The sequence below is a fragment of the Salmo trutta genome, chromosome 24 (genome assembly GCF_901001165.1).
Source record: "Salmo trutta chromosome 24, fSalTru1.1, whole genome shotgun sequence".
In the NCBI taxonomy this organism is placed as follows: domain Eukaryota; kingdom Metazoa; phylum Chordata; class Actinopteri; order Salmoniformes; family Salmonidae; genus Salmo; species Salmo trutta.
The window spans coordinates 48,949,698-48,956,543 of record NC_042980.1 but is presented as its reverse complement, the minus strand read 5'-3'; the positions used below and the strand labels follow the sequence as shown (position 1 = coordinate 48,956,543).

Genomic DNA, 6,846 nt, shown 5'->3' with positions numbered 1-6,846 from the left:
AGAATGGTAAGTCTGACCAGACTGGATTATACCAATAGAATGGTAAGTCTGACAGACTGGTCCAGACTGGATTATATCAGTAGAATGGTAAGTCTGACTAGACTGGATTATACCAATAGAATGGTAAGTCTGACTAGACTGGAAAGGCCTTTCACTGTTCACGTGACAATGAAACGTAAAACGCTGCGTCATTTCTAGGCTGATGTCACTGCGTACTAACAACAGGAACAGGGTTTAGTAAAGACTAGGAACAGGAACAGGGTTTAGTAAAGACTAACAACAGGAACAGGGTTTAGTAAAGACTAACAACAGGAACAGGGTTTAGTAAAGACTAGGAACAGGAACAGGGTTTAGTAAAGACTAGGAACAGGAACAGGGTTTAGTAAAGACTAACAACAGGAACAGGGTTTAGTAAAGACTAACAACAGGAACAGGGTTTAGTAAAGACTAACAACAGGAACAGGGTTTAGTAAAGACTAGGAACAGGAACAGGGTTTAGTAAAGACTAGGAACAGGAACAGGGTTTAGTAAAGCACATGCCCATCCCTCTAAGGCTTGCTTCCCAAACTACATCCTATTCTCTGTATTGTGCATGTCTTTTGACCAAGGGGCCATAGGTAATAAGGTGCCAAAGAGTCTGTTAATAACCCTTAGAAGTGTAGAAACAGGAGGGAGCATGTGATGCCCATCTATTGGTTTGGAAACTAATCTATCCTACGTACTTCTTTCCCCACTCTGAAGTAAAGACCGTTTCATACTTCAACTTTTTACTTTTAAGGTTTGTTGAACTATAAGCAAATGTGTTACCAAGCAACCTGTCAGACTACGTAGGGGGGAAAACATACAAAATATGGAGTCTTTGGGTTAAAGGTCAAAAGACTCATCTATAGAGCCCCACAGTGGAGGTCATAATACCCATAAAACCTAGCAGTCAAACAGGGAAATGGTTCCACTTGTTTTTCCACCATACATTTTTCATATAGGTGATTTTAGAAACACTTAAAATAAGGTCTATGTTTCGTGTAGGCTTACCCTGGCGTGACCTCTTGATAACCATCTAAAACCCTCTGGACAAGGTGACTTTAATCAATATATTTGTCTCTATTTACTCTGATTTGAAAATGCATTTATTTTTTTTAAATCAAAGTAGACATCATGCAAAACTACAAATCCCAGCAGTTCACATAATTGTCAATTGAAAGAAATGTAGTCAATTTATTCATTAGAAAATGTAGCTAACATTAGATAGTTGATCCAGAGATTCTTACCTTTGCCTCGATTCGTCAGTCTAGTCCAGAGCATTATGGTATTTGTAGTTCTTAGCAGCTAATTAGCATTTCATTTTTTGGGGGGGGGTGAATACAGGTGAAAATATTGATTAAAGTCACCTTGTCCAAGAAAGATTTACATGGTTATCAAAATGTCACGCCACGGTAAGCCTACACGAAACTCAGCCCTTATTTTAAGTGTTTCTGGAGTGCAAATCACATGAATTTTTTTGGGTCTCAGTAGCTGACAAAAGGGGACTGAAGAATAACATAATTGTGACCATAACAATCCTTTTATTTTATACCTGACCTGTAAGGTTGAATCTGTTTTTATAATTACTCTATTGGCTATTAGCTATTGGCCCATTTATTACCAAGGTCAGATCACACGGCCATGCGCCAAACTATTGATCGAGGTGAGAAATATCAGAAGACAGATATTGATCGAGGTGAGAAGTATCAGAAGACAGATATTGATCGAGGTGAGAAATATCAGCCGACAGATATTGATCGAGGTGAGAAATATCAGAAGACAGATATTGATCGAGGTGAGAAGTATCAGAAGACAGATATTGATCGAGGTGAGAAATATCAGAAGACAGATATTGATCGAGGTGAGAAATCAATAATTGATTAAAACCAAATGGAACAGTCAGAGAAAATAAGACGACATTGGAAAGGTCAAGCACACCCCGGATGAAAGGTCAAGCACACCCCAGATGAAAGGTCAAACACACCCCAGATGAAAGGTCAAACACACCCCGGATGAAAGGTCAAGCACACCCCAGATGAAAGGTCAAACACACCCCAGATGAAAGGTCAAACACACCCCGGATGAAAGGTCAAACACACCCCGGATGAAAGGTCAAACACACCCCAGATGAAAGGTCAAACACACCCCAGATGAAAGGTCAAACACACCCCAGATGAAAGGTCAAACACACCCCAGATGAAAGGTCAAGCACACCCCAGATGTATCTACATAAATGTACGTTTCCTATGCCCATGTAGGCAGTAAGGTTTGTTTCTAACCAGTGGTGGAAAAAGTACCCAATCGTCATACTTGAGTAAAAGTAAAGATCCCTTAATAGAAAATGACTCAAGTCAAAGTCACCCAGTAAAATACAACCTGAGAAAAAGACTAAAAGTATTTGGTTTAAAATATACTTAAATATCAAAAGTAAAAGTATTAATCATTTCAAATTGCTTACAGTGCCTTTGGAAAGTATTCAGAACCCTTGACTTTTACGTTACAGCCTTATTCTAAAATGGATGACATAAATACAAATCCTCAGCAATATACACACAATACCCCATAATGACAAAGCAAAAACTGGTTTCTAGACATTTTACAAACGTATAATAATAAAAATGAAAAATAAGCTTATTTACAGTGAGGGAAAAAAGTATTTGATCCCCTGCTGATTTTGTACGTTTGCCCACTGGTAAAGAAATTATCAGTCTTTAATTTTAATGGTAGGTTTATTTGAACAGCGAGAGACAGAATAACAAAAAAAAAATCCAGAAAAACGCATGTCAAAAACGTTATAAAAGGATTTGCATTTTAATGAGGGAAATAAGTATTTGACCCCCTCTCAATCAGAAAGATTTCTGGCTCCCAGGTGTCTTTTATACAGGTAACGAGCTGAAATTAGGAGCACACTCTTAAAGGGAGTGCTCCTAATCTCAGCTTGTTACCTGTATAAAAGACTCCTGTCCACAGAAGCAATCAATCAATCAGATTCCAAACTCTCCACCATGGCCAAGACCAAAGAGCTCTCCAAGGATGTCAGGGACAAGATTGTAGACCTACACAAGGCTGGAATGGGCTACAAAACCATCGCCAAGCAGCTTGGTGAGAAGGTGACAACAGTTGGTGCGATTATTCGCAAATGGAAGAAACACAAAAGAACTGTCAATCTCCGCGAACCGCTTACACGTCTGCATGTGCCAAGTTTTCTCCCACTGCTCACGGGAACGCCTGCTCGTAGAGGTAACAGGCTATGACGATAGCGGCAGCAACGGTGTAGAGAACACTGAACACTCCGATCCGAACCATAAGCTTCTCCAGCTTCTCCGTCTTGGTTCCGTCGTGTTTCATGATAGTTCTGATCCGGAACAGAGACACAAATCTCTACGAGGAGGAACGACGTCCCTATAAACAGGTAGACAAAAAGAGGTGCCAGAGCAAAACCACGCAAGGAATCCACACTGTTGATGCCTACATAGCACACCCCTGTGAGTAGGTCTCCATCCACCTGTCCCATGGCCAGGATGATAATAGTTTTAACAGCAGGTACAGCCCAGGCAGCGATCTGGAAATACGGAGAGTTGGCCTCTATGGCTTTATGCCCCCACTTCATACCGGCAGAGAGGAACCATGTGAAGGACTGCAACTCGCTGTTGGCTGGGCTCCCTGCCTGTGCCATTAAACCTCTACAACTCATCCAGAACGCCGCAGCCCATCTGGTGTTCAACCTTCCCAAGTTCTCTCACGTCACCCCGCTCCTCCGCTCTCTCCACTGGCTTCCAGTTGAAGCTCGCATCCGCTACAAGACCATGGTGCTTGCCTACGGAGCTGTGAGGGGAACGGCACCTCCGTACCTTCAGGCTCTGATCAGGCCCTACACCCAAACAAGGACACTGCGTTCATCCACCTCTGGCCTGCTCGCCTCCCTACCTCTGAGGAAGCACAGTTCCCGCTCAGCCCAGTCAAAACTGTTCGCTGCTCTGGCACCCCAATGGTGGAACAAGCTCCCTCACGACGCCAGGACAGCGGAGTCAATCACCACCTTCCGGAGACACCTGAAACCCCACCTCTTTAAGGAATACCTGGGATAGGATAAAGAAATCCTTCTAACCCCCCCTCCCTTAAAATATTTTGATGCACTATTGTAAAGTGGTTGTTCCACTGGATATCATAAGGTGAATGCACCAATTTATAAGTTGCTCTGGATAAGAGCGTCTGCTAAATGACTTAAATGTAATGTAAATATAAGGACCGAATCACCCACCATATAGAATGTCTTTCCTGTGGCTCAGTTGGTAGAGTAGAGCATGGTGTGTGCAACGCCAGGGTTGTGGGTTCGATTCCCATGGGGGGCCAGTACAAAATAAAAAAATGCATGAAATGAAATGTATGCATTCACTACTGTAAGTCGCTCTGGATAAGAGCGTCTGCTAAATGACAAAAATTTAAAACTGGCCATGCTGAAGAAATACACAATCATAAAGAGAATAGTACAGCCCTCCTTCTTAGTTCCCTGAGCTTACATTTACATTTTAGTCATTTAGCAGACGCTCTTATCCAGAGCAACTTACAGTAGTGAGTGCATACATTTCATACAGTACTGGTCCCCCGTGGGAATTGAACTCTGGCGTTGCAAACACCATGCTCTACCAACTGAGCCACACGGGACCTGAGCTGCAGTCTTATAACCAGTATCCTTGAATTGATCGATACACACCACTTTATCCTCTAAGATGAACCCGGCGGTGTAGGCAGTGGCCACCATGAAGTAACAGCCAGAGAGGAAGACGACAGGCCTCTCTGGGTAGCAGAACCGTCTCATGTCCACTAGATAGGTCAGCACCGTGAACAGGGTGCTCAAACAGCACAGAATGGACCAGATCCCGACCAAGAGCCCGGCCAAACTTCACCTCCTCCTCCCGAAAATACATCAACCCGTTGGGCTTGGTGAGCTCGCAAGGCGCGCCGCAGTCCTTTACCCCCATAAAGTAGTAGTTCAGATAGTTGGGCACCTGCAGTTGTAGCGGGTAGGAGAACTCCTGGTGCTGGCACGGTTGGCCCATATATGGGGGTAGAGTCGTGAACTCAGGGGGCATAAGGTATTGGGGATGTAGTGTGTTGGTTACCAGTGTCCAAGGTGTTTTGACCCACACATATCTCTCCCCTGCTCCGCGGACGGGGAAGTTCTCACAGTGGAGCCTCTCCGGGCAACTGGAAGCCAAACTTATTAATCAGGGCCACACAGCCGTGTCTTGCCCGCTCACACAGGGACCTGCACGGCAGGAAGGCCTGTTCGATCGGCTCGTACATGGAACACAGGAAGAACTTTAGGTCCATGGAACACTGGGCCTTGACGAGCGGGTAGAACTGGTACACATCCAGCCCCGGCATCCTCCTGATTGGTGTGGACCGAGGAGGTTCGGCATGATGGTCTGGTTATAGGCGATGTCCGTACAGAGAGGTATGGAGATGGGCTGGCAGAAGCCGTGTTGGGGTATGGAGATACCCTTCTCCCCGTGCTAGAAGGTGACGGGAAAAGAAGAAGATCACCAGCGCTCAACACCTTGTAATCCCCCATTGTCGCGGCTGTCGTCGGTGAATGAGGACCAAAATGCAGCAGGTACGTGTATGCTCATTTTTAGATTTATTAACTTTCAAAAGGGCACTCCAAAACAACAAAACACGAAAACGAATGAACAACTAAACAGTCTGGCAAAGCCTAGGGCTGAACACAGAACAATCACCCACAAATCACAAACACACCCTTATATATGGGACTCTCAATCAAAGGCAGATAGACAACACCTGCCTTCAACCGAGAGTCCCAACCCCAATTAACCAACATAGAAACACACATACTAGACTCCACATAGAAATACCTAAACATAAACCAACACCCGGAATTACTAAAACCAACACCCTTAAATCAAATCAAACACACCACCCTGAACCACATCAAACAAATACCCTCTGTCACGCCCTGACCAAACTACAAACAATTAACCTTATATACTGGCCAGGACGTGACACCCATTGCATTTGTTTTGATTCCGATATAGTTTGAAAATAAAAACTTTGATCAAAACTCCAATACAAAAAAAAATAGTCCTTTTAAAAAACTCACTTTTCGTCTCAAAAATTGTATTTTGCATAGAAAGGTTGTTCCTCTTTTTTTTTTATCCCGAGCTTAAACTGCTTACACAAGTCCACAAAAACGTGCGCATTCACCGTACTCTCATGACATGTCAAAGGTCGCAGCTCTTTGTAAATAGCTGGAAAGCCGATAGAAAGAGAAAGGAACTCTTCCAGTTACCATCATTTTCTCACATTGACCGTTTTTTCTATTGTCTCTTTTTGGTCCATTTAGATTGTAATGAAGCGGTCTACATTTACAATCTAAATGGACCAAAAATAGACAATAGAAAAAAACAGTCAATGGCAATGTGAGAAAATGATGGTAACTAGTCTGGCCCTAATTCAGGTTAGCCAGGGCGGGATCAGCCAGCGGCGGATTCATTTGCAGTCTGGACGCGGAGGTGTGAACATCTCCTGCTCTGACTGGACCCGGGAGGGACTGGGCCTCCTGTAAGTGCTTTGGGACGGGGGTGGGGCCCACGGCAGCACTCGCTGCTCGTCGAGAAGAGTAAGAACGATACGGGCTTTCACGTCAGAGTCTCCAAAAGTCTCCAATAACACCGGAAATAGTCGCTAGATTTGTCGCTAGTCGCTTTTTTGAAAATTTGTCGCTAGAGGGGTTTGAGTTGGTGCTGAGGAACTAAGTTGGTGCTGAGGAACTAAGTTGGTGCTGAGGAACTAAGTCGCTAAGTT

General features: G+C 44.0%; 1 pseudogene; it reads right to left on the bottom strand.

Moving 5' to 3' along the window:
• Positions 1 to 864: 864 nt before the first annotated feature.
• On the bottom strand, positions 865 to 5,596 carry LOC115160577 (frizzled-7-A-like; annotated as a pseudogene).
• Between the last annotated feature and the right edge of the window lie 1,250 nt (positions 5,597 to 6,846).